The sequence below is a fragment of the Carassius gibelio genome, chromosome B19 (genome assembly GCF_023724105.1).
Source record: "Carassius gibelio isolate Cgi1373 ecotype wild population from Czech Republic chromosome B19, carGib1.2-hapl.c, whole genome shotgun sequence".
In the NCBI taxonomy this organism is placed as follows: Eukaryota; Metazoa; Chordata; class Actinopteri; order Cypriniformes; family Cyprinidae; genus Carassius; species Carassius gibelio.
The window spans coordinates 2,675,902-2,699,576 of record NC_068414.1 but is presented as its reverse complement, the minus strand read 5'-3'; the positions used below and the strand labels follow the sequence as shown (position 1 = coordinate 2,699,576).

The window sequence follows — 23,675 nt, the reverse complement described above, 5'->3', positions numbered from 1 at the left end:
TGATCAGTTTGTCTGTCAGTTGTTCAGCTTTAGCATTGGTCGATATTACCCAGTTGAAGAGATGCATTTTCCACATAAATTCGTAGAATTCTTGCAGAAATAGAGCATTGGTGGTTCAGTGGTAGAATTCTCGCCTGCCACGCGGGAGACCCGGGTCCGATTCCCGGCCAATGCAGCAAAGGTCGTGTTTTTAAGGCCATGTTAGTCGTTCTTCATAAGCGGCAGCTGTCCCCAGAGCCACGAGCACAGCGCAGCTTCACTCACTGGTGGTTGAATGTCAGAGTTGTTGTTTCCCGCGCAGGAGACCCAGGTTCTATTCCCAGCAAAAGCTAAGCAGTGTATCTTGCTACTTTAGAAGTGGGCAACTTATCAGTGTTTTACAGGGAACTAGTGGAAGCACTCTAGACAATGCTTTTCCATGCTTGTTCAACGAAGTACAAGCAATTATGGCTCATGCACCTGTGAAAAACTCCTGAAGGCAATAAAAAGGCTGCAGGCAAGAAAGGTCAGGCTTAAAGAAACCAATGAGAGTAAACTGACCTGTTTGTTGTCTCTAAAAAACACCAGAAGAAAAATGTCCAGGGGGTCAATGCTGATCTGCATGAAAGTGGAATAAACTGCAAGGTAAGTAATGTAAGATCCCCAAGACAGCGCTACAAGGTCACAGTTTATTTAAAAATAAATAAATTGTGTGCATGCTTTACTAATTTGCTGACAATAGTAAATCGAGGGAACGCTATAGTAATCGTGTGCACGTTTTAGTACATTGAGGGAATGAATTAGTAAATCATACACACGTTTTAGCCTTATATTTTTTCCTGCATGTCATGTGCGAGGCTCCTTAGTAAACTCATTTAATTAGTGTTACATTTTTCAAGACTTCATTTTACATTTGCATCCTAAATTACATATTGATTGAAAGATATCTGCACTGGAAAACAAGACAAAACTCAGAGGAAGTGATTCATTCCTTTCAAACTTTCTTAAGGCATTAATTTGTGTAAGGGTAAATTAAGACATTTTAAGACTTTAAAACCTGCAGGAACTCTTGTGTGTTTGTTGTTAATGTGTTAAATATTCACCTGTCTCTGACTGAAGATCTGCTCGGGTCCCAGGAAAAGATGACAGCAAAGACACAATCAGTGAAGAAGCAGTGCTCTCTGAAAGAACAACAACAATATATATCAATATTAAAAAAAGGAATAATTATAACTATATTACAGACACGAACAAACACACTCACACACATAAATAATACTTAAATTGTAACACATAATATTATATATATATATATATATATATATATGTGTGTGTGTGTGTGTGTGTGTGTGTGTGTGTGTGTGTGTGTGTGTGTGTGTGTGTGTGTGTGTGTCTCTGTGTATGTGTGTAAGCATTGGGACCGTATGATATTCACAAATAAAAGTTTTTAAATCCTGTAAGACTGTATGCAGTTTCATTGTAAAACTATAGTAATCTTGCTGTTGTTGGCAGACTGATATTCATTTAAAGTCTCATGACTGTCCTGTAAATATAATGCCAATGCAATAACAACAATAGTACATTTATTGTTGTGATTCTACTAAAATAACATGGCTAAATCATGGTTACTATAGTAAAACCATAGTCAGAAAACATTTTTGAACTGTGGAATACATGTAATCTCATCACAAAAGTGAAAATAATGTTTACTTCATTCATAATTCAACTTGTAATCAACAGATGACATGTTAATGATGACAAACAATACACAGAAACGTAAATCATGGCTATGTTCATTCATAATTTGCAAACAAATCTATCTAGGCTGAACTATAGTAAACCGTTTAGAAACGAGCAAAGTTTACCAACGTGATTTCATCATTAACGGTAACGAAACGTCAGCTGATATCACGTAAAGTATCTTACCTTTGATAGACGCTTGAGAATGCGTTGAATTTAACAACGGAGGCGATCGCTGTTGTGTGTTTTCTTCTTCTCCTTCTTCTGCGAATTCAAACTTCCCGCGGTGCCCAAAACCGGAAGAGCGCCACGAGAGCGCTAGCGGCCGACAGTATATTACATCCGTAGTGGTTTAGCACTACCATTGAGAATGAATGGGAAACGGTTTAGGGCCGTTTAGCTAAACAATTCAAGGCCGCGGCGCGGGAGACCCGGGTCCGATTCCCGGCCAATGCAGCAGAGGTCGTGTTTTTAAGGCCATGTTAGTCGTTCCTCATAAGCGGCAGCTGTCCCCAGAGCCACGAGCACAGCGCAGCTTCTCTCACTGGTGGCTGAATGTCAGAGTTGTTGTTTCCCGCGCAGGAGACCCAGGTTCGATTCCCAGCAGAAGCAAAGCAGTGTATCTTGCTACTTTAGAAGTGGGCAACTTATCAGTGTTTTACAGGGAACTAGTGGAAGCACTCTAGACAATGCTTTTCCATGCTTGTTCAACGAAGTACAAGCAATTATGGCTCATGCACCTGTGAAAAACTCCTGAAGGCAATAAAAAGGCTGCAGGCAAGAAAGGTCATGCTTAAAGAAACCAATGAGAGTAAACTGACCTGTTTGTTGTCTCTAAAAAACACCAGAAGAAAAATGTCCAGGGTCAATGCTGACCTGCATGAAAGTGGAATAAACTGCAAGGTAAGTAATGTAAGATCCCCAAGACAGCGCTACAAGGTCACAGTTGGACAGTGGCTTGTTGGAAGAGCAGGGTAATGACTCCCAGCAAGAACTGACAAATCTGGTGCAGTCCAGGAGGCTGAGGTGCCCTGTGGTTCTTAAGGGAGCTGGTGGCCACAGAAGTTAACGCCTCTCACTTTTGATATTGACCTCCCCCACTCCCCTTTGCTCAGAGACACTTTTGCTCATATCAGTTCATCAAATACCCATGGAACTTGATCAGTTTGTCTGTCAGTTGTTCAGCTTTAGCATTGGTCGATATTACCCAGTTGAAGAGATGCATTTTCCACATAAATTCGTAGAATTCTTGCAGAAATAGAGCATTGGTGGTTCAGTGGTAGAATTCTCGCCTGCCACGCGGGAGACCCGGGTCCGATTCCCGGCCAATGCAGCAGAGGTCGTGTTTTTAAGGCCATGTTAGTCGTTCCTCATAAGCGGCAGCTGTCCCCAGAGCCACGAACACAGCGCAGCTTCTCTCACTGGTGGCTGAATGTCAGAGTTGTTGTTTCCCGCGCAGGAGACCCAGGTTCAATTCCCAGCAGAAGCAAAGCAGTGTAACTTGCTACTTTAGAAGTGGGCAACTTATCAGTGTTTTACAGGGAACTAGTGGAAGCACTCTAGACAATGCTTTTCCATGCTTGTTCAACGAAGTACAAGCAATTATGGCTCATGCACCTGTGAAAAACTCCTGAAGGCAATAAAAAGGCTGCAGGCAAGAAAGGTCATGCTTAAAGAAACCAATGAGAGTAAACTGACCTGTTTGTTGTCTCTAAAAAACACCAGAAGAAAAATGTCCAGGGTCAATGCTGACCTGCATGAAAGTGGAATAAACTGCAAGGTAAGTAATGTAAGATCCCCAAGACAGCGCTACAAGGTCACAGTTGGACAGTGGCTTGTTGGAAGAGCAGGGTAATGACTCCCAGCAAGAACTGACAAATCTGGTGCAGTCCAGGAGGCTGAGGTGCCCTGTGGTTCTTAAGGGAGCTGGTGGCCACAGAAGTTAACGCCTCTCACTTTTGATATTGACCTCCCCCACTCCCCTTTGCTCAGAGACACTTTTGCTCATATCAGTTCATCAAATACCCATGGAACTTGATCAGTTTGTCTGTCAGTTGTTCAGCTTTAGCATTGGTCGATATTACCCAGTTGAAGAGATGCATTTTCCACATAAATTCGTAGAATTCTTGCAGAAATAGAGCATTGGTGGTTCAGTGGTAGAATTCTCGCCTGCCACGCGGGAGACCCGGGTCCGATTCCCGGCCAATGCAGCAAAGGTCGTGTTTTTAAGGCCATGTTAGTCGTTCTTCATAAGCGGCAGCTGTCCCCAGAGCCACGAGCACAGCGCAGCTTCACTCACTGGTGGTTGAATGTCAGAGTTGTTGTTTCCCGCGCAGGAGACCCAGGTTCTATTCCCAGCAAAAGCTAAGCAGTGTATCTTGCTACTTTAGAAGTGGGCAACTTATCAGTGTTTTACAGGGAACTAGTGGAAGCACTCTAGACAATGCTTTTCCATGCTTGTTCAACGAAGTACAAGCAATTATGGCTCATGCACCTGTGAAAAACTCCTGAAGGCAATAAAAAGGCTGCAGGCAAGAAAGGTCAGGCTTAAAGAAACCAATGAGAGTAAACTGACCTGTTTGTTGTCTCTAAAAAACACCAGAAGAAAAATGTCCAGGGGGTCAATGCTGATCTGCATGAAAGTGGAATAAACTGCAAGGTAAGTAATGTAAGATCCCCAAGACAGCGCTACAAGGTCACAGTTGGACAGTGTCTTGTTGGAAGAGCAGGGTAATGACTCCCAGCAAGAACTGACAAATCTGGTGCAGTCCAGGAGGCTGAGGTGCCCTGTGGTTCTTAAGGGAGCTGGTGGCCACAGAAGTTAACGCCTCTCACTTTTGATATTGACCTCCCCCACTCCCCTTTGCTCAGAGACACTTTTGCTCATATCAGTTCATCAAATACCCATGGAACTTGATCAGTTTGTCTGTCAGTTGTTCAGCTTTAGCATTGGTCGATATTACCCAGTTGAAGAGATGCATTTTCCACATAAATTCGTAGAATTCATGCAGAAATAGAGCATTGGTGGTTCAGTGGTAGAATTCTCGCCTGCCACGCGGGAGACCCGGGTCCGATTCCCGGCCAATGCAGCAGAGGTCGTGTTTTTAAGGCCATGTTAGTCGTTCCTCATAAGCGGCAGCTGTCCCCAGAGCCACGAGCACAGCGCAGCTTCTCTCACTGGTGGCTGAATGTGAGAGTTGTTGTTTCCCGCGCAGGAGACCCAGGTTCGATTCCCAGCAGAAGCAAAGCAGTGTATCTTGCTACTTTAGAAGTGGGCAACTTATCAGTGTTTTACAGGGAACTAGTGGAAGCACTCTAGACAATGCTTTTCCATGCTTGTTCAACGAAGTACAAGCAATTATGGCTCATGCACCTGTGAAAAACTCCTGAAGGCAATAAAAAGGCTGCAGGCAAGAAAGGTCATGCTTAAAGAAACCAATGAGAGTAAACTGACCTGTTTGTTGTCTCTAAAAAACACCAGAAGAAAAATGTCCAGGGTCAATGCTGACCTGCATGAAAGTGGAATAAACTGCAAGGTAAGTAATGTAAGATCCCCAAGACAGCGCTACAAGGTCACAGTTGGACAGTGGCTTGTTGGAAGAGCAGGGTAATGACTCCCAGCAAGAACTGACAAATCTGGTGCAGTCCAGGAGGCTGAGGTGCCCTGTGGTTCTTAAGGGAGCTGGTGGCCACAGAAGTTAACGCCTCTCACTTTTGATATTGACCTCCCCCACTCCCCTTTGCTCAGAGACACTTTTGCTCATATCAGTTCATCAAATACCCATGGAACTTGATCAGTTTGTCTGTCAGTTGTTCAGCTTTAGCATTGGTCGATATTACCCAGTTGAAGAGATGCATTTTCGACATAAATTCGTAGAATTCTTGCAGAAATAGAGCATTGGTGGTTCAGTGGTAGAATTCTCGCCTGCCACGCGGGAGACCCGGGTCCGATTCCCGGCCAATGCAGCAGAGGTCGTGTTTTTAAGGCCATGTTAGTCGTTCCTCATAAGCGGCAGCTGTCCCCAGAGCCACGAACACAGCGCAGCTTCTCTCACTGGTGGCTGAATGTCAGAGTTGTTGTTTCCCGCGCAGGAGAGCCAGGTTCAATTCCCAGCAGAAGCAAAGCAGTGTATCTTGCTACTTTAGAAGTGGGCAACTTATCAGTGTTTTACAGGGAACTAGTGGAAGCACTCTAGACAATGCTTTTCCATGCTTGTTCAACGAAGTACAAGCAATTATGGCTCATGCACCTGTGAAAAACTCCTGAAGGCAATAAAAAGGCTGCAGGCAAGAAAGGTCATGCTTAAAGAAACCAATGAGAGTAAACTGACCTGTTTGTTGTCTCTAAAAAACACCAGAAGAAAAATGTCCAGGGTCAATGCTGACCTGCATGAAAGTGGAATAAACTGCAAGGTAAGTAATGTAAGATCCCCAAGACAGCGCTACAAGGTCACAGTTGGACAGTGGCTTGTTGGAAGAGCAGGGTAATGACTCCCAGCAAGAACTGACAAATCTGGTGCAGTCCAGGAGGCTGAGGTGCCCTGTGGTTCTTAAGGGAGCTGGTGGCCACAGAAGTTAACGCCTCTCACTTTTGATATTGACCTCCCCCACTCCCCTTTGCTCAGAGACACTTTTGCTCATATCAGTTCATCAAATACCCATGGAACTTGATCAGTTTGTCTGTCAGTTGTTCAGCTTTAGCATTGGTCGATATTACCCAGTTGAAGAGATGCATTTTCCACATAAATTCGTAGAATTCTTGCAGAAATAGAGCATTGGTGGTTCAGTGGTAGAATTCTCGCCTGCCATGCGGGAGACCCGGGTCCGATTCCCGGCCAATGCAGCAGAGGTCGTGTTTTTAAGGCCATGTTAGTCGTTCCTCATAAGCGGCAGCTGTCCCCAGAGCCACGAGCACAGCGCAGCTTCTCTCACTGGTGGCTGAATGTCAGAGTTGTTGTTTCCCGCGCAGGAGACCCAGGTTCGATTCCCAGCAGAAGCAAAGCAGTGTATCTTGCTACTTTAGAAGTGGGCAACTTATCAGTGTTTTACAGGGAACTAGTGGAAGCACTCTAGACAATGCTTTTCCATGCTTGTTCAACGAAGTACAAGCAATTATGGCTCATGCACCTGTGAAAAACTCCTGAAGGCAATAAAAAGGCTGCAGGCAAGAAAGGTCATGCTTAAAGAAACCAATGAGAGTAAACTGACCTGATTGTTGTCTCTAAAAAACACCAGAAGAAAAATGTCCAAGGTCAATGCTGACCTGCATGAAAGTGGAATAAACTGCAAGGTAAGTAATGTAAGATCCCCAAGACAGCGCTACAAGGTCACAGTTGGACAGTGTCTTGTTGGAAGAGCAGGGTAATGACTCCCAGCAAGAACTGACAAATCTGGTGCAGTCCAGGAGGCTGAGGTGCCCTGTGGTTCTTAAGGGAGCTGGTGGCCACAGAAGTTAACGCCTCTCACTTTTGATATTGACCTCCCCCACTCCCCTTTGCTCAGAGACACTTTTGCTCATATCAGTTCATCAAATACCCATGGAACTTGATCAGTTTGTCTGTCAGTTGTTCAGCTTTAGCATTGGTCGATATTACCCAGTTGAAGAGATGCATTTTCCACATAAATTCGTAGAATTCATGCAGAAATAGAGCATTGGTGGTTCAGTGGTAGAATTCTCGCCTGCCACGCGGGAGACCCGGGTCCGATTCCCGGCCAATGCAGCAGAGGTCGTGTTTTTAAGGCCATGTTAGTCGTTCCTCATAAGCGGCAGCTGTCCCCAGAGCCACGAGCACAGCGCAGCTTCTCTCACTGGTGGCTGAATGTCAGAGTTGTTGTTTCCCGCGCAGGAGACCCAGGTTCGATTCCCAGCAGAAGCAAAGCAGTGTATCTTGCTACTTTAGAAGTGGGCAACTTATCAGTGTTTTACAGGGAACTAGTGGAAGCACTCTAGACAATGCTTTTCCATGCTTGTTCAACGAAGTACAAGCAATTATGGCTCATGCACCTGTGAAAAACTCCTGAAGGCAATAAAAAGGCTGCAGGCAAGAAAGGTCATGCTTAAAGAAACCAATGAGAGTAAACTGACCTGTTTGTTGTCTCTAAAAAACACCAGAAGAAAAATGTCCAGGGTCAATGCTGACCTGCATGAAAGTGGAATAAACTGCAAGGTAAGTAATGTAAGATCCCCAAGACAGCGCTACAAGGTCACAGTTGGACAGTGGCTTGTTGGAAGAGCAGGGTAATGACTCCCAGCAAGAACTGACAAATCTGGTGCAGTCCAGGAGGCTGAGGTGCCCTGTGGTTCTTAAGGGAGCTGGTGGCCACAGAAGTTAACGCCTCTCACTTTTGATATTGACCTCCCCCACTCCCCTTTGCTCAGAGACACTTTTGCTCATATCAGTTCATCAAATACCCATGGAACTTGATCAGTTTGTCTGTCAGTTGTTCAGCTTTAGCATTGGTCGATATTACCCAGTTGAAGAGATGCATTTTCCACATAAATTCGTAGAATTCTCGCAGAAATAGAGCATTGGTGGTTCAGTGGTAGAATTCTCGCCTGCCACGCGGGAGACCCGGGTCCGATTCCCGGCCAATGCAGCAGAGGTCGTGTTTTTAAGGCCATGTTAGTCGTTCCTCATAAGCGGCAGCTGTCCCCAGAGCCACGAACACAGCGCAGCTTCTCTCACTGGTGGCTGAATGTCAGAGTTGTTGTTTCCCGCGCAGGAGACCCAGGTTCGATTCCCAGCAGAAGCAAAGCAGTGTATCTTGCTACTTTAGAAGTGGGCAACTTATCAGTGTTTTACAGGGAACTAGTGGAAGCACTCTAGACAATGCTTTTCCATGCTTGTTCAACGAAGTACAAGCAATTATGGCTCATGCACCTGTGAAAAACTCCTGAAGGCAATAAAAAGGCTGCAGGCAAGAAAGGTCATGCTTAAAGAAACCAATGAGAGTAAACTGACCTGTTTGTTGTCTCTAAAAAACACCAGAAGAAAAATGTCCAGGGTCAATGCTGACCTGCATGAAAGTGGAATAAACTGCAAGGTAAGTAATGTAAGATCCCCAAGACAGCGCTACAAGGTCACAGTTGGACAGTGGCTTGTTGGAAGAGCAGGGTAATGACTCCCAGCAAGAACTGACAAATCTGGTGCAGTCCAGGAGGCTGAGGTGCCCTGTGGTTCTTAAGGGAGCTGGTGGCCACAGAAGTTAACGCTTCTCACTTTTGATATTGACCTCCCCCACTCCCCTTTGCTCAGAGACACTTTTGCTCATATCAGTTCATCAAATACCCATGGAACTTGATCAGTTTGTCTGTCAGTTGTTCAGCTTTAGCATTGGTCGATATTACCCAGTTGAAGAGATGCATTTTCGACATAAATTCGTAGAATTCTTGCAGAAATAGAGCATTGGTGGTTCAGTGGTAGAATTCTCGCCTGCCACGCGGGAGACCCGGGTCCGATTCCCGGCCAATGCAGCAGAGGTCGTGTTTTTAAGTCCATGTTAGTCGTTCCTCATAAGCGGCAGCTGTCCCCAGAGCCACGAACACAGCGCAGCTTCTCTCACTGGTGGCTGAATGTCAGAGTTATTGTTTCCCGCGCAGGAGACCCAGGTTCAATTCCCAGCAGAAGCAAAGCAGTGTATCTTGCTACTTTAGAAGTGGGCAACTTATCAGTGTTTTACAGGGAACTAGTGGAAGCACTCTAGACAATGCTTTTCCATGCTTGTTCAACGAAGTACAAGCAATTATGGCTCATGCACCTGTGAAAAACTCCTGAAGGCAATAAAAAGGCTGCAGGCAAGAAAGGTCAGGCTTAAAGAAACCAATGAGAGTAAACTGACCTGTTTGTTGTCTCTAAAAAACACCAGAAGAAAAATGTCCAGGGGGTCAATGCTGATCTGCATGAAAGTGGAATAAACTGCAAGGTAAGTAATGTAAGATCCCCAAGACAGCGCTACAAGGTCACAGTTGGACAGTGTCTTGTTGGAAGAGCAGGGTAATGACTCCCAGCAAGAACTGACAAATCTGGTGCAGTCCAGGAGGCTGAGGTGCCCTGTGGTTCTTAAGGGAGCTGGTGGCCACAGAAGTTAACGCCTCTCACTTTTGATATTGACCTCCCCCACTCCCCTTTGCTCAGAGACACTTTTGCTCATATCAGTTCATCAAATACCCATGGAACTTGATCAGTTTGTCTGTCAGTTGTTCAGCTTTAGCATTGGTCGATATTACCCAGTTGAAGAGATGCATTTTCCACATAAATTCGTAGAATTCATGCAGAAATAGAGCATTGGTGGTTCAGTGGTAGAATTCTCGCCTGCCACGCGGGAGACCCGGGTCCGATTCCCGGCCAATGCAGCAGAGGTCGTGTTTTTAAGGCCATGTTAGTCGTTCCTCATAAGCGGCAGCTGTCCCCAGAGCCACGAGCACAGCGCAGCTTCTCTCACTGGTGGCTGAATGTGAGAGTTGTTGTTTCCCGCGCAGGAGACCCAGGTTCGATTCCCAGCAGAAGCAAAGCAGTGTATCTTGCTACTTTAGAAGTGGGCAACTTATCAGTGTTTTACAGGGAACTAGTGGAAGCACTCTAGACAATGCTTTTCCATGCTTGTTCAACGAAGTACAAGCAATTATGGCTCATGCACCTGTGAAAAACTCCTGAAGGCAATAAAAAGGCTGCAGGCAAGAAAGGTCATGCTTAAAGAAACCAATGAGAGTAAACTGACCTGTTTGTTGTCTCTAAAAAACACCAGAAGAAAAATGTCCAGGGTCAATGCTGACCTGCATGAAAGTGGAATAAACTGCAAGGTAAGTAATGTAAGATCCCCAAGACAGCGCTACAAGGTCACAGTTGGACAGTGGCTTGTTGGAAGAGCAGGGTAATGACTCCCAGCAAGAACTGACAAATCTGGTGCAGTCCAGGAGGCTGAGGTGCCCTGTGGTTCTTAAGGGAGCTGGTGGCCACAGAAGTTAACGCCTCTCACTTTTGATATTGACCTCCCCCACTCCCCTTTGCTCAGAGACACTTTTGCTCATATCAGTTCATCAAATACCCATGGAACTTGATCAGTTTGTCTGTCAGTTGTTCAGCTTTAGCATTGGTCGATATTACCCAGTTGAAGAGATGCATTTTCGACATAAATTCGTAGAATTCTTGCAGAAATAGAGCATTGGTGGTTCAGTGGTAGAATTCTCGCCTGCCACGCGGGAGACCCGGGTCCGATTCCCGGCCAATGCAGCAGAGGTCGTGTTTTTAAGGCCATGTTAGTCGTTCCTCATAAGCGGCAGCTGTCCCCAGAGCCACGAACACAGCGCAGCTTCTCTCACTGGTGGCTGAATGTCAGAGTTGTTGTTTCCCGCGCAGGAGAGCCAGGTTCAATTCCCAGCAGAAGCAAAGCAGTGTATCTTGCTACTTTAGAAGTGGGCAACTTATCAGTGTTTTACAGGGAACTAGTGGAAGCACTCTAGACAATGCTTTTCCATGCTTGTTCAACGAAGTACAAGCAATTATGGCTCATGCACCTGTGAAAAACTCCTGAAGGCAATAAAAAGGCTGCAGGCAAGAAAGGTCATGCTTAAAGAAACCAATGAGAGTAAACTGACCTGTTTGTTGTCTCTAAAAAACACCAGAAGAAAAATGTCCAGGGTCAATGCTGACCTGCATGAAAGTGGAATAAACTGCAAGGTAAGTAATGTAAGATCCCCAAGACAGCGCTACAAGGTCACAGTTGGACAGTGGCTTGTTGGAAGAGCAGGGTAATGACTCCCAGCAAGAACTGACAAATCTGGTGCAGTCCAGGAGGCTGAGGTGCCCTGTGGTTCTTAAGGGAGCTGGTGGCCACAGAAGTTAACGCCTCTCACTTTTGATATTGACCTCCCCCACTCCCCTTTGCTCAGAGACACTTTTGCTCATATCAGTTCATCAAATACCCATGGAACTTGATCAGTTTGTCTGTCAGTTGTTCAGCTTTAGCATTGGTCGATATTACCCAGTTGAAGAGATGCATTTTCCACATAAATTCGTAGAATTCTTGCAGAAATAGAGCATTGGTGGTTCAGTGGTAGAATTCTCGCCTGCCATGCGGGAGACCCGGGTCCGATTCCCGGCCAATGCAGCAGAGGTCGTGTTTTTAAGGCCATGTTAGTCGTTCCTCATAAGCGGCAGCTGTCCCCAGAGCCACGAGCACAGCGCAGCTTCTCTCACTGGTGGCTGAATGTCAGAGTTGTTGTTTCCCGCGCAGGAGACCCAGGTTCGATTCCCAGCAGAAGCAAAGCAGTGTATCTTGCTACTTTAGAAGTGGGCAACTTATCAGTGTTTTACAGGGAACTAGTGGAAGCACTCTAGACAATGCTTTTCCATGCTTGTTCAACGAAGTACAAGCAATTATGGCTCATGCACCTGTGAAAAACTCCTGAAGGCAATAAAAAGGCTGCAGGCAAGAAAGGTCATGCTTAAAGAAACCAATGAGAGTAAACTGACCTGATTGTTGTCTCTAAAAAACACCAGAAGAAAAATGTCCAAGGTCAATGCTGACCTGCATGAAAGTGGAATAAACTGCAAGGTAAGTAATGTAAGATCCCCAAGACAGCGCTACAAGGTCACAGTTGGACAGTGGCTTGTTGGAAGAGCAGGGTAATGACTCCCAGCAAGAACTGACAAATCTGGTGCAGTCCAGGAGGCTGAGGTGCCCTGTGGTTCTTAAGGGAGCTGGTGGCCACAGAAGTTAACGCCTCTCACTTTTGATATTGACCTCCCCCACTCCCCTTTGCTCAGAGACACTTTTGCTCATATCAGTTCATCAAATACCCATGGAACTTGATCAGTTTGTCTGTCAGTTGTTCAGCTTTAGCATTGGTCGATATTACCCAGTTGAAGAGATGCATTTTCCACATAAATTCGTAGAATTCTTGCAGAAATAGAGCATTGGTGGTTCAGTGGTAGAATTCTCGCCTGCCACGCGGGAGACCCGGGTCCGATTCCCGGCCAATGCAGCAGAGGTCGTGTTTTTAAGGCCATGTTAGTCGTTCCTCATAAGCGGCAGCTGTCCCCAGAGCCACGAACACAGCGCAGCTTCTCTCACTGGTGGCTGAATGTCAGAGTTGTTGTTTCCCGCGCAGGAGACCCAGGTTCAATTCCCAGCAGAAGCAAAGCAGTGTATCTTGCTACTTTAGAAGTGGGCAACTTATCAGTGTTTTACAGGGAACTAGTGGAAGCACTCTAGACAATGCTTTTCCATGCTTGTTCAACGAAGTACAAGCAATTATGGCTCATGCACCTGTGAAAAACTCCTGAAGGCAATAAAAAGGCTGCAGGCAAGAAAGGTCATGCTTAAAGAAACCAATGAGAGTAAACTGACCTGTTTGTTGTCTCTAAAAAACACCAGAAGAAAAATGTCCAGGGTCAATGCTGACCTGCATGAAAGTGGAATAAACTGCAAGGTAAGTAATGTAAGATCCCCAAGACAGCGCTACAAGGTCACAGTTGGACAGTGGCTTGTTGGAAGAGCAGGGTAATGACTCCCAGCAAGAACTGACAAATCTGGTGCAGTCCAGGAGGCTGAGGTGCCCTGTGGTTCTTAAGGGAGCTGGTGGCCACAGAAGTTAACGCCTCTCACTTTTGATATTGACCTCCCCCACTCCCCTTTGCTCAGAGACACTTTTGCTCATATCAGTTCATCAAATACCCATGGAACTTGATCAGTTTGTCTGTCAGTTGTTCAGCTTTAGCATTGGTCGATATTACCCAGTTGAAGAGATGCATTTTCCACATAAATTCGTAGAATTCTTGCAGAAATAGAGCATTGGTGGTTCAGTGGTAGAATTCTCGCCTGCCACGCGGGAGACCCGGGTCCGATTCCCGGCCAATGCAGCAGAGGTCGTGTTTTTAAGGCCATGTTAGTCGTTCCTCATAAGCGGCAGCTGTCCCCAGAGCCACGAGCACAGCGCAGCTTCTCTCACTGGTGGCTGAATGTCAGAGTTGTTGTTTCCCGCGCAGGAGACCCAGGTTCGATTCCCAGCAGAAGCAAAGCAGTGTATCTTGCTACTTTAGAAGTGGGCAACTTATCAGTGTTTTACAGGGAACTAGTGGAAGCACTCTAGACAATGCTTTTCCATGCTTGTTCAACGAAGTACAAGCAATTATGGCTCATGCACCTGTGAAAAACTCCTGAAGGCAATAAAAAGGCTGCAGGCAAGAAAGGTCATGCTTAAAGAAACCAATGAGAGTAAACTGACCTGTTTGTTGTCTCTAAAAAACACCAGAAGAAAAATGTCCAGGGTCAATGCTGACCTGCATGAAAGTGGAATAAACTGCAAGGTAAGTAATGTAAGATCCCCAAGACAGCGCTACAAGGTCACAGTTGGACAGTGGCTTGTTGGAAGAGCAGGGTAATGACTCCCAGCAAGAACTGACAAATCTGGTGCAGTCCAGGAGGCTGAGGTGCCCTGTGGTTCTTAAGGGAGCTGGTGGCCACAGAAGTTAACGCCTCTCACTTTTGATATTGACCTCCCCCACTCCCCTTTGCTCAGAGACACTTTTGCTCATATCAGTTCATCAAATACCCATGGAACTTGATCAGTTTGTCTGTCAGTTGTTCAGCTTTAGCATTGGTCGATATTACCCAGTTGAAGAGATGCATTTTCCACATAAATTCGTAGAATTCTTGCAGAAATAGAGCATTGGTGGTTCAGTGGTAGAATTCTCGCCTGCCACGCGGGAGACCCGGGTCCGATTCCCGGCCAATGCAGCAGAGGTCGTGTTTTTAAGGCCATGTTAGTCGTTCCTCATAAGCGGCAGCTGTCCCCAGAGCCACGAACACAGCGCAGCTTCTCTCACTGGTGGCTGAATGTCAGAGTTGTTGTTTCCCGCGCAGGAGACCCAGGTTCAATTCCCAGCAGAAGCAAAGCAGTGTATCTTGCTACTTTAGAAGTGGGCAACTTATCAGTGTTTTACAGGGAACTAGTGGAAGCACTCTAGACAATGCTTTTCCATGCTTGTTCAACGAAGTACAAGCAATTATGGCTCATGCACCTGTGAAAAACTCCTGAAGGCAATAAAAAGGCTGCAGGCAAGAAAGGTCATGCTTAAAGAAACCAATGAGAGTAAACTGACCTGTTTGTTGTCTCTAAAAAACACCAGAAGAAAAATGTCCAGGGTCAATGCTGACCTGCATGAAAGTGGAATAAACTGCAAGGTAAGTAATGTAAGATCCCCAAGACAGCGCTACAAGGTCACAGTTGGACAGTGGCTTGTTGGAAGAGCAGGGTAATGACTCCCAGCAAGAACTGACAAATCTGGTGCAGTCCAGGAGGCTGAGGTGCCCTGTGGTTCTTAAGGGAGCTGGTGGCCACAGAAGTTAACGCCTCTCACTTTTGATATTGACCTCCCCCACTCCCCTTTGCTCAGAGACACTTTTGCTCATATCAGTTCATCAAATACCCATGGAACTTGATCAGTTTGTCTGTCAGTTGTTCAGCTTTAGCATTGGTCGATATTACCCAGTTGAAGAGATGCATTTTCCACATAAATTCGTAGAATTCATGCAGAAATAGAGCATTGGTGGTTCAGTGGTAGAATTCTCGCCTGCCACGCGGGAGACCCGGGTCCGATTCCCGGCCAATGCAGCAGAGGTCGTGTTTTTAAGGCCATGTTAGTCGTTCCTCATAAGCGGCAGCTGTCCCCAGAGCCACGAGCACAGCGCAGCTTCTCTCACTGGTGGCTGAATGTCAGAGTTGTTGTTTCCCGCGCAGGAGACCCAGGTTCGATTCCCAGCAGAAGCAAAGCAGTGTATCTTGCTACTTTAGAAGTGGGCAACTTATCAGTGTTTTACAGGGAACTAGTGGAAGCACTCTAGACAATGCTTTTCCATGCTTGTTCAACGAAGTACAAGCAATTATGGCTCATGCACCTGTGAAAAACTCCTGAAGGCAATAAAAAGGCTGCAGGCAAGAAAGGTCATGCTTAAAGAAACCAATGAGAGTAAACTGACCTGTTTGTTGTCTCTAAAAAACACCAGAAGAAAAATGTCCAGGGTCAATGCTGACCTGCATGAAAGTGGAATAAACTGCAAGGTAAGTAATGTAAGATCCCCAAGACAGCGCTACAAGGTCACAGTTGGACAGTGGCTTGTTGGAAGAGCAGGGTAATGACTCCCAGCAAGAACTGACAAATCTGGTGCAGTCCAGGAGGCTGAGGTGCCCTGTGGTTCTTAAGGGAGCTGGTGGCCACAGAAGTTAACGCCTCTCACTTTTGATATTGACCTCCCCCACTCCCCTTTGCTCAGAGACACTTTTGCTCATATCAGTTCATCAAATACCCATGGAACTTGATCAGTTTGTCTGTCAGTTGTTCAGCTTTAGCATTGGTCGATATTACCCAGTTGAAGAGATGCATTTTCGACATAAATTCGTAGAATTCTTGCAGAAATAGAGCATTGGTGGTTCAGTGGTAGAATTCTCGCCTGCCACGCGGGAGACCCGGGTCCGATTCCCGGCCAATGCAGCAGAGGTCGTGTTTTTAAGGCCATGTTAGTCGTTCCTCATAAGCGGCAGCTGTCCCCAGAGCCACGAACACAGCGCAGCTTCTCTCACTGGTGGCTGAATGTCAGAGTTGTTGTTTCCCGCGCAGGAGACCCAGGTTCAATTCCCAGCAGAAGCAAAGCAGTGCATCTTGCTACTTTAGAAGTGGGCAACTTATCAGTGTTTTACAGGGAACTAGTGGAAGCACTCTAGACAATGCTTTTCCATGCTTGTTCAACGAAGTACAAGCAATTATGGCTCATGCACCTGTGAAAAACTCCTGAAGGCAATAAAAAGGCTGCAGGCAAGAAAGGTCATGCTTAAAGAAACCAATGAGAGTAAACTGACCTGTTTGTTGTCTCTAAAAAACACCAGAAGAAAAATGTCCAGGGTCAATGCTGACCTGCATGAAAGTGGAATAAACTGCAAGGTAAGTAATGTAAGATCCCCAAGACAGCGCTACAAGGTCACAGTTGGACAGTGGCTTGTTGGAAGAGCAGGGTAATGACTCCCAGCAAGAACTGACAAATCTGGTGCAGTCCAGGAGGCTGAGGTGCCCTGTGGTTCTTAAGGGAGCTGGTGGCCACAGAAGTTAACGCCTCTCACTTTTGATATTGACCTCCCCCACTCCCCTTTGCTCAGAGACACTTTTGCTCATATCAGTTCATCAAATACCCATGGAACTTGATCAGTTTGTCTGTCAGTTGTTCAGCTTTAGCATTGGTCGATATTACCCAGTTGAAGAGATGCATTTTCCACATAAATTCGTAGAATTCTTGCAGAAATAGAGCATTGGTGGTTCAGTGGTAGAATTCTCGCCTGCCACGCGGGAGACCCGGGTCCGATTCCCGGCCAATGCAGCAGAGGTCGTGTTTTTAAGGCCATGTTAGTCGTTCCTCATAAGCGGCAGCTGTCCCCAGAGCCACGAGCACAGCGCAGCTTCTCTCACTGGTGGCTGAATGTCAGAGTTGTTGTTTCCCGCGCAGGAGACCCAGGTTCAATTCCCAGCAGAAGCAAAGCAGTGCATCTTGCTACTTTAGAAGTGGGCAACTTATCAGTGTTTTACAGGGAACTAGTGGAAGCACTCTAGACAATGCTTTTCCATGCTTGTTCAACGAAGTACAAGCAATTATGGCTCATGCACCTGTGAAAAACTCCTGAAGGCAATAAAAAGGCTGCAGGCAAGAAAGGTCATGCTTAAAGAAACCAATGAGAGTAAACTGACCTGTTTGTTGTCTCTAAAAAACACCAGAAGAAAAATGTCCAGGGTCAATGCTGACCTGCATGAAAGTGGAATAAACTGCAAGGTAAGTAATGTAAGATCCCCAAGACAGCGCTACAAGGTCACAGTTGGACAGTGGCTTGTTGGAAGAGCAGGGTAATGACTCCCAGCAAGAACTGACAAATCTGGTGCAGTCCAGGAGGCTGAGGTGCCCTGTGGTTCTTAAGGGAGCTGGTGGCCACAGAAGTTAACGCCTCTCACTTTTGATATTGACCTCCCCCACTCCCCTTTGCTCAGAGACACTTTTGCTCATATCAGTTCATCAAATACCCATGGAACTTGATCAGTTTGTCTGTCAGTTGTTCAGCTTTAGCATTGGTCGATATTACCCAGTTGAAGAGATGCATTTTCCACATAAATTCGTAGAATTCTTGCAGAAATAGAGCATTGGTGGTTCAGTGGTAGAATTCTCGCCTGCCACGCGGGAGACCCGGGTCCGATTCCCGGCCAATGCAGCAGAGGTCGTGTTTTTAAGGCCATGTTAGTCGTTCCTCATAAGCGGCAGCTGTCCCCAGAGCCACGAACACAGCGCAGCTTCTCTCACTGGTGGCTGAATGTCAGAGTTGTTGTTTCCCGCGCAGGAGACCCAGGTTCAATTCCCAGCAGAAGCAAAGCAGTGTATCTTGCTACTTTAGAAGTGGGCAACTTATCAGTGTTTTACAGGGAACTAGTGGAAGCACTCTAGACAATGCTTTTCCATGCTTGTTCAACGAAGTACAAGCAATTATGGCTCATGCACCTGTGAAAAACTCCTGAAGGCAATAAAAAGGCTGCAGGCAAGAAAGGTCATGCTTAAAGAAACCAATGAGAGTAAACTGACCTGTTTGTTGTCTCTAAAAAACACCAGAAGAAAAATGTCCAGGGTCAATGCTGACCTGCATGAAAGTGGAATAAACTGCAAGGTAAGTAATGTAAGATCCCCAAGACAGCGCTACAAGGTCACAGTTGGACAGTGGCTTGTTGGAAGAGCAGGGTAATGACTCCCAGCAAGAACTGACAAATCTGGTGCAGTCCAGGAGGCTGAGGTGCCCTGTGGTTCTTAAGGGAGCTGGTGGCCACAGAAGTTAACGCCTCTCACTTTTGATATTGACCTCCCCCACTCCCCTTTGCTCAGAGACACTTTTGCTCATATCAGTTCATCAAATACCCATGGAACTTGATCAGTTTGTCTGTCAGTTGTTCAGCTTTAGCATTGGTCGATATTACCCAGTTGAAGAGATGCATTTTCCACATAAATTCGTAGAATTCTTGCAGAAATAGAGCATTGGTGGTTCAGTGGTAGAATTCTCGCCTGCCACGCGGGAGACCCGGGTCCGATTCCCGGCCAATGCAGCAGAGGTCGTGTTTTTAAGGCCATGTTAGTCGTTCCTCATAAGCGGCAGCTGTCCCCAGAGCCACGAACACAGCGCAGCTTCTCTCACTGGTGGCTGAATGTCAGAGTTGTTGTTTCCCGCGCAGGAGACCCAGGTTCAATTCCCAGCAGAAGCAAAGCAGTGTATCTTGCTACTTTAGAAGTGGGCAACTTATCAGTGTTTTACAGGGAACTAGTGGAAGCACTCTAGACAATGCTTTTCCATGCTTGTTCAACGAAGTACAAGCAATTATGGCTCATGCACCTGTGAAAAACTCCTGAAGGCAATAAAAAGGCTGCAGGCAAGAAAGGTCATGCTTAAAGAAACCAATGAGAGTAAACTGACCTGTTTGTTGTCTCTAAAAAACACCAGAAGAAAAATGTCCAGGGTCAATGCTGACCTGCATGAAAGTGGAATAAACTGCAAGGTAAGTAATGTAAGATCCCCAAGACAGCGCTACAAGGTCACAGTTGGACAGTGGCTTGTTGGAAGAGCAGGGTAATGACTCCCAGCAAGAACTGACAAATCTGGTGCAGTCCAGGAGGCTGAGGTGCCCTGTGGTTCTTAAGGGAGCTGGTGGCCACAGAAGTTAACGCCTCTCACTTTTGATATTGACCTCCCCCACTCCCCTTTGCTCAGAGACACTTTTGCTCATATCAGTTCATCAAATACCCATGGAACTTGATCAGTTTGTCTGTCAGTTGTTCAGCTTTAGCATTGGTCGATATTACCCAGTTGAAGAGATGCATTTTCCACATAAATTCGTAGAATTCTTGCAGAAATAGAGCATTGGTGGTTCAGTGGTAGAATTCTCGCCTGCCACGCGGGAGACCCGGGTCCGATTCCCGGCCAATGCAGCAGAGGTCGTGTTTTTAAGGCCATGTTAGTCGTTCCTCATAAGCGGCAGCTGTCCCCAGAGCCACGAACACAACGCAGCTTCTCTCACTGGTGGCTGAATGTCAGAGTTGTTGTTTCCCGCGCAGGAGACCCAGGTTCAATTCCCAGCAGAAGCAAAGCAGTGTATCTTGCTACTTTAGAAGTGGGCAACTTATCAGTGTTTTACAGGGAACTAGTGGAAGCACTCTAGACAATGCTTTTCCATGCTTGTTCAACGAAGTACAAGCAATTATGGCTCATGCACCTGTGAAAAACTCCTGAAGGCAATAAAAAGGCTGCAGGCAAGAAAGGTCATGCTTAAAGAAACCAATGAGAGTAAACTGACCTGTTTGTTGTCTCTAAAAAACACCAGAAGAAAAATGTCCAGGGTCAATGCTGACCTGCATGAAAGTGGAATAAACTGCAAGGTAAGTAATGTAAGATCCCCAAGACAGCGCTACAAGGTCACAGTTGGACAGTGGCTTGTTGGAAGAGCAGGGTAATGACTCCCAGCAAGAACTGACAAATCTGGTGCAGTCCAGGAGGCTGAGGTGCCCTGTGGTTCTTAAGGGAGCTGGTGGCCACAGAAGTTAACGCCTCTCACTTTTGATATTGACCTCCCCCACTCCCCTTTGCTCAGAGACACTTTTGCTCATATCAGTTCATCAAATACCCATGGAACTTGATCAGTTTGTCTGTCAGTTGTTCAGCTTTAGCATTGGTCGATATTACCCAGTTGAAGAGATGCATTTTCCACATAAATTCGTAGAATTCTTGCAGAACTAGAGCATTGGTGGTTCAGTGGTAGAATTCTCGCCTGCCACGCGGGAGACCCGGGTCCGATTCCCGGCCAATGCAGCAGAGGTCGTGTTTTTAAGGCCATGTTAGTCGTTCCTCATAAGCGGCAGCTGTCCCCAGAGCCACGAACACAGCGCAGCTTCTCTCACTGGTGGCTGAATGTCAGAGTTGTTGTTTCCCGCGCAGGAGACCCAGGTTCGATTCCCAGCAGAAGCAAAGCAGTGTATCTTGCTACTTTAGAAGTGGGCAACTTATCAGTGTTTTACAGGGAACTAGTGGAAGCACTCTAGACAATGCTTTTCCATGCTTGTTCAACGAAGTACAAGCAATTATGGCTCATGCACCTGTGAAAAACTCCTGAAGGCAATAAAAAGGCTGCAGGCAAGAAAGGTCATGCTTAAAGAAACCAATGAGAGTAAACTGACCTGTTTGTTGTCTCTAAAAAACACCAGAAGAAAAATGTCCAGGGTCAATGCTGACCTGCATGAAAGTGGAATAAACTGCAAGGTAAGTAATGTAAGATCCCCAAGACAGCGCTACAAGGTCACAGTTGGACAGTGGCTTGTTGGAAGAGCAGGGTAATGACTCCCAGCAAGAACTGACAAATCTGGTGCAGTCCAGGAGGCTGAGGTGCCCTGTGGTTCTTAAGGGAGCTGGTGGCCACAGAAGTTAACGCCTCTCACTTTTGATATTGACCTCCCCCACTCCCCTTTGCTCAGAGACACTTTTGCTCATATCAGTTCATCAAATACCCATGGAACTTGATCAGTTTGTCTGTCAGTTGTTCAGCTTTAGCATTGGTCGATATTACCCAGTTGAAGAGATGCATTTTCCACATAAATTCGTAGAATTCTTGCAGAAATAGAGCATTGGTGGTTCAGTGGTAGAATTCTCGCCTGCCACGCGGGAGACCCGGGTCCGATTCCCGGCCAATGCAGCAGAGGTCGTGTTTTTAAGGCCATGTTAGTCGTTCCTCATAAGCGGCAGCTGTCCCCAGAGCCACGAGCACAGCGCAGCTTCTCTCACTGGTGGCTGAATGTCAGAGTTGTTGTTTCCCGCGCAGGAGACCCAGGTTCGATTCCCAGCAGAAGCAAAGCAGTGTATCTTGCTACTTTAGAAGTGGGCAACTTATCAGTGTTTTACAGGGAACTAGTGGAAGCACTCTAGACAATGCTTTTCCATGCTTGTTCAACGAAGTACAAGCAATTATGGCTCATGCACCTGTGAAAAACTCCTGAAGGCAATAAAAAGGCTGCAGGCAAGAAAGGTCATGCTTAAAGAAACCAATGAGAGTAAACTGACCTGTTTGTTGTCTCTAAAAAACACCAGAAGAAAAATGTCCAGGGTCAATGCTGACCTGCATGAAAGTGGAATAAACTGCAAGGTAAGTAATGTAAGATCCCCAAGACAGCGCTACAAGGTCACAGTTGGACAGTGGCTTGTTGGAAGAGCAGGGTAATGACTCCCAGCAAGAACTGACAAATCTGGTGCAGTCCAGGAGGCTGAGGTGCCCTGTGGTTCTTAAGGGAGCTGGTGGCCACAGAAGTTAACGCCTCTCACTTTTGATATTGACCTCCCCCACTCCCCTTTGCTCAGAGACACTTTTGCTCATATCAGTTCATCAAATACCCATGGAACTTGATCAGTTTGTCTGTCAGTTGTTCAGCTTTAGCATTGGTCGATATTACCCAGTTGAAGAGATGCATTTTCCACATAAATTCGTAGAATTCTTGCAGAAATAGAGCATTGGTGGTTCAGTGGTAGAATTCTCGCCTGCCACGCGGGAGACCCGGGTCCGATTCCCGGCCAATGCAGCAGAGGTCGTGTTTTTAAGGCCATGTTAGTCGTTCCTCATAAGCGGCAGCTGTCCCCAGAGCCACGAACACAGCGCAGCTTCTCTCACTGGTGGCTGAATGTCAGAGTTGTTGTTTCCCGCGCAGGAGACCCAGGTTCAATTCCCAGCAGAAGCAAAGCAGTGTAACTTGCTACTTTAGAAGTGGGCAACTTATCAGTGTTTTACAGGGAACTAGTGGAAGCACTCTAGACAATGCTTTTCCATGCTTGTTCAACGAAGTACAAGCAATTATGGCTCATGCACCTGTGAAAAACTCCTGAAGGCAATAAAAAGGCTGCAGGCAAGAAAGGTCATGCTTAAAGAAACCAATGAGAGTAAACTGACCTGTTTGTTGTCTCTAAAAAACACCAGAAGAAAAATGTCCAGGGTCAATGCTGACCTGCATGAAAGTGGAATAAACTGCAAGGTAAGTAATGTAAGATCCCCAAGACAGCGCTACAAGGTCACAGTTGGACAGTGGCTTGTTGGAAGAGCAGGGTAATGACTCCCAGCAAGAACTGACAAATCTGGTGCAGTCCAGGAGGCTGAGGTGCCCTGTGGTTCTTAAGGGAGCTGGTGGCCACAGAAGTTAACGCCTCTCACTTTTGATATTGACCTCCCCCACTCCCCTTTGCTCAGAGACACTTTTGCTCATATCAGTTCATCAAATACCCATGGAACTTGATCAGTTTGTCTGTCAGTTGTTCAGCTTTAGCATTGGTCGATATTACCCAGTTGAAGAGATGCATTTTCCACATAAATTCGTAGAATTCTTGCAGAAATAGAGCATTGGTGGTTCAGTGGTAGAATTCTCGCCTGCCACGCGGGAGAACCGGGTCCGATTCCCGGCCAATGCAGCAGAGGTCGTGTTTTTAAGGCCATGTTAGTCGTTCCTCATAAGCGGCAGCTGTCCCCAGAGCCACGAACACAGCGCAGCTTCTCTCACTGGTGGCTGAATGTCAGAGTTGTTGTTTCCCGCGCAGGAGACCCAGGTTCAATTCCCAGCAGAAGCAAAGCAGTGTATCTTGCTACTTTAGAAGTGGGCAACTTATCAGTGTTTTACAGGGAACTAGTGGAAGCACTCTAGACAATGCTTTTCCATGCTTGTTCAACGAAGTACAAGCAATTATGGCTCATGCACCTGTGAAAAACTCCTGAAGGCAATAAAAAGGCTGCAGGCAAGAAAGGTCATGCTTAAAGAAACCAATGAGAGTAAACTGACCTGTTTGTTGTCTCTAAAAAACACCAGAAGAAAAATGTCCAGGGTCAATGCTGACCTGCATGAAAGTGGAATAAACTGCAAGG

At 46.2% G+C, this 23,675-nt stretch overlaps 22 non-coding genes across 22 annotated transcripts; all 22 read left to right on the top strand.

Annotated features, from left to right (window-relative positions):
- Positions 1-104: 104 nt before the first annotated feature.
- Positions 105-175, top strand: trnag-gcc (transfer RNA glycine (anticodon GCC)). The gene has a single exon. It is a non-coding gene; the product is annotated as a tRNA-Gly (tRNA).
- Positions 176-2,981: 2,806 nt separating this feature from the next.
- On the top strand, positions 2,982-3,052 carry trnag-gcc (transfer RNA glycine (anticodon GCC)). Its single transcript has one exon. It is a non-coding gene; the product is annotated as a tRNA-Gly (tRNA).
- Positions 3,053-3,858: 806 nt separating this feature from the next.
- Positions 3,859-3,929, top strand: trnag-gcc (transfer RNA glycine (anticodon GCC)). The gene has a single exon. It is a non-coding gene; the product is annotated as a tRNA-Gly (tRNA).
- An 808-nt stretch (positions 3,930-4,737) lies between these two features.
- Positions 4,738-4,808, top strand: trnag-gcc (transfer RNA glycine (anticodon GCC)). Its single transcript has one exon. It is a non-coding gene; the product is annotated as a tRNA-Gly (tRNA).
- An 806-nt stretch (positions 4,809-5,614) lies between these two features.
- trnag-gcc (transfer RNA glycine (anticodon GCC)) lies at positions 5,615-5,685 on the top strand. Its single transcript has one exon. It is a non-coding gene; the product is annotated as a tRNA-Gly (tRNA).
- Positions 5,686-7,368: 1,683 nt separating this feature from the next.
- Positions 7,369-7,439, top strand: trnag-gcc (transfer RNA glycine (anticodon GCC)). The gene has a single exon. It is a non-coding gene; the product is annotated as a tRNA-Gly (tRNA).
- Positions 7,440-8,245: 806 nt separating this feature from the next.
- trnag-gcc (transfer RNA glycine (anticodon GCC)) lies at positions 8,246-8,316 on the top strand. Its single transcript has one exon. It is a non-coding gene; the product is annotated as a tRNA-Gly (tRNA).
- Positions 8,317-9,122: 806 nt separating this feature from the next.
- On the top strand, positions 9,123-9,193 carry trnag-gcc (transfer RNA glycine (anticodon GCC)). The gene has a single exon. It is a non-coding gene; the product is annotated as a tRNA-Gly (tRNA).
- An 808-nt stretch (positions 9,194-10,001) lies between these two features.
- On the top strand, positions 10,002-10,072 carry trnag-gcc (transfer RNA glycine (anticodon GCC)). Its single transcript has one exon. It is a non-coding gene; the product is annotated as a tRNA-Gly (tRNA).
- Positions 10,073-10,878: 806 nt separating this feature from the next.
- On the top strand, positions 10,879-10,949 carry trnag-gcc (transfer RNA glycine (anticodon GCC)). The gene has a single exon. It is a non-coding gene; the product is annotated as a tRNA-Gly (tRNA).
- Positions 10,950-12,632: 1,683 nt separating this feature from the next.
- On the top strand, positions 12,633-12,703 carry trnag-gcc (transfer RNA glycine (anticodon GCC)). The gene has a single exon. It is a non-coding gene; the product is annotated as a tRNA-Gly (tRNA).
- Positions 12,704-13,509: 806 nt separating this feature from the next.
- Positions 13,510-13,580, top strand: trnag-gcc (transfer RNA glycine (anticodon GCC)). Its single transcript has one exon. It is a non-coding gene; the product is annotated as a tRNA-Gly (tRNA).
- An 806-nt stretch (positions 13,581-14,386) lies between these two features.
- On the top strand, positions 14,387-14,457 carry trnag-gcc (transfer RNA glycine (anticodon GCC)). Its single transcript has one exon. It is a non-coding gene; the product is annotated as a tRNA-Gly (tRNA).
- An 806-nt stretch (positions 14,458-15,263) lies between these two features.
- On the top strand, positions 15,264-15,334 carry trnag-gcc (transfer RNA glycine (anticodon GCC)). The gene has a single exon. It is a non-coding gene; the product is annotated as a tRNA-Gly (tRNA).
- An 806-nt stretch (positions 15,335-16,140) lies between these two features.
- Positions 16,141-16,211, top strand: trnag-gcc (transfer RNA glycine (anticodon GCC)). The gene has a single exon. It is a non-coding gene; the product is annotated as a tRNA-Gly (tRNA).
- An 806-nt stretch (positions 16,212-17,017) lies between these two features.
- Positions 17,018-17,088, top strand: trnag-gcc (transfer RNA glycine (anticodon GCC)). Its single transcript has one exon. It is a non-coding gene; the product is annotated as a tRNA-Gly (tRNA).
- Positions 17,089-17,894: 806 nt separating this feature from the next.
- On the top strand, positions 17,895-17,965 carry trnag-gcc (transfer RNA glycine (anticodon GCC)). The gene has a single exon. It is a non-coding gene; the product is annotated as a tRNA-Gly (tRNA).
- An 806-nt stretch (positions 17,966-18,771) lies between these two features.
- On the top strand, positions 18,772-18,842 carry trnag-gcc (transfer RNA glycine (anticodon GCC)). Its single transcript has one exon. It is a non-coding gene; the product is annotated as a tRNA-Gly (tRNA).
- Positions 18,843-19,648: 806 nt separating this feature from the next.
- trnag-gcc (transfer RNA glycine (anticodon GCC)) lies at positions 19,649-19,719 on the top strand. Its single transcript has one exon. It is a non-coding gene; the product is annotated as a tRNA-Gly (tRNA).
- Positions 19,720-20,525: 806 nt separating this feature from the next.
- Positions 20,526-20,596, top strand: trnag-gcc (transfer RNA glycine (anticodon GCC)). The gene has a single exon. It is a non-coding gene; the product is annotated as a tRNA-Gly (tRNA).
- Positions 20,597-21,402: 806 nt separating this feature from the next.
- Positions 21,403-21,473, top strand: trnag-gcc (transfer RNA glycine (anticodon GCC)). Its single transcript has one exon. It is a non-coding gene; the product is annotated as a tRNA-Gly (tRNA).
- Positions 21,474-22,279: 806 nt separating this feature from the next.
- trnag-gcc (transfer RNA glycine (anticodon GCC)) lies at positions 22,280-22,350 on the top strand. Its single transcript has one exon. It is a non-coding gene; the product is annotated as a tRNA-Gly (tRNA).
- Positions 22,351-23,675: the final 1,325 nt, after the last annotated feature.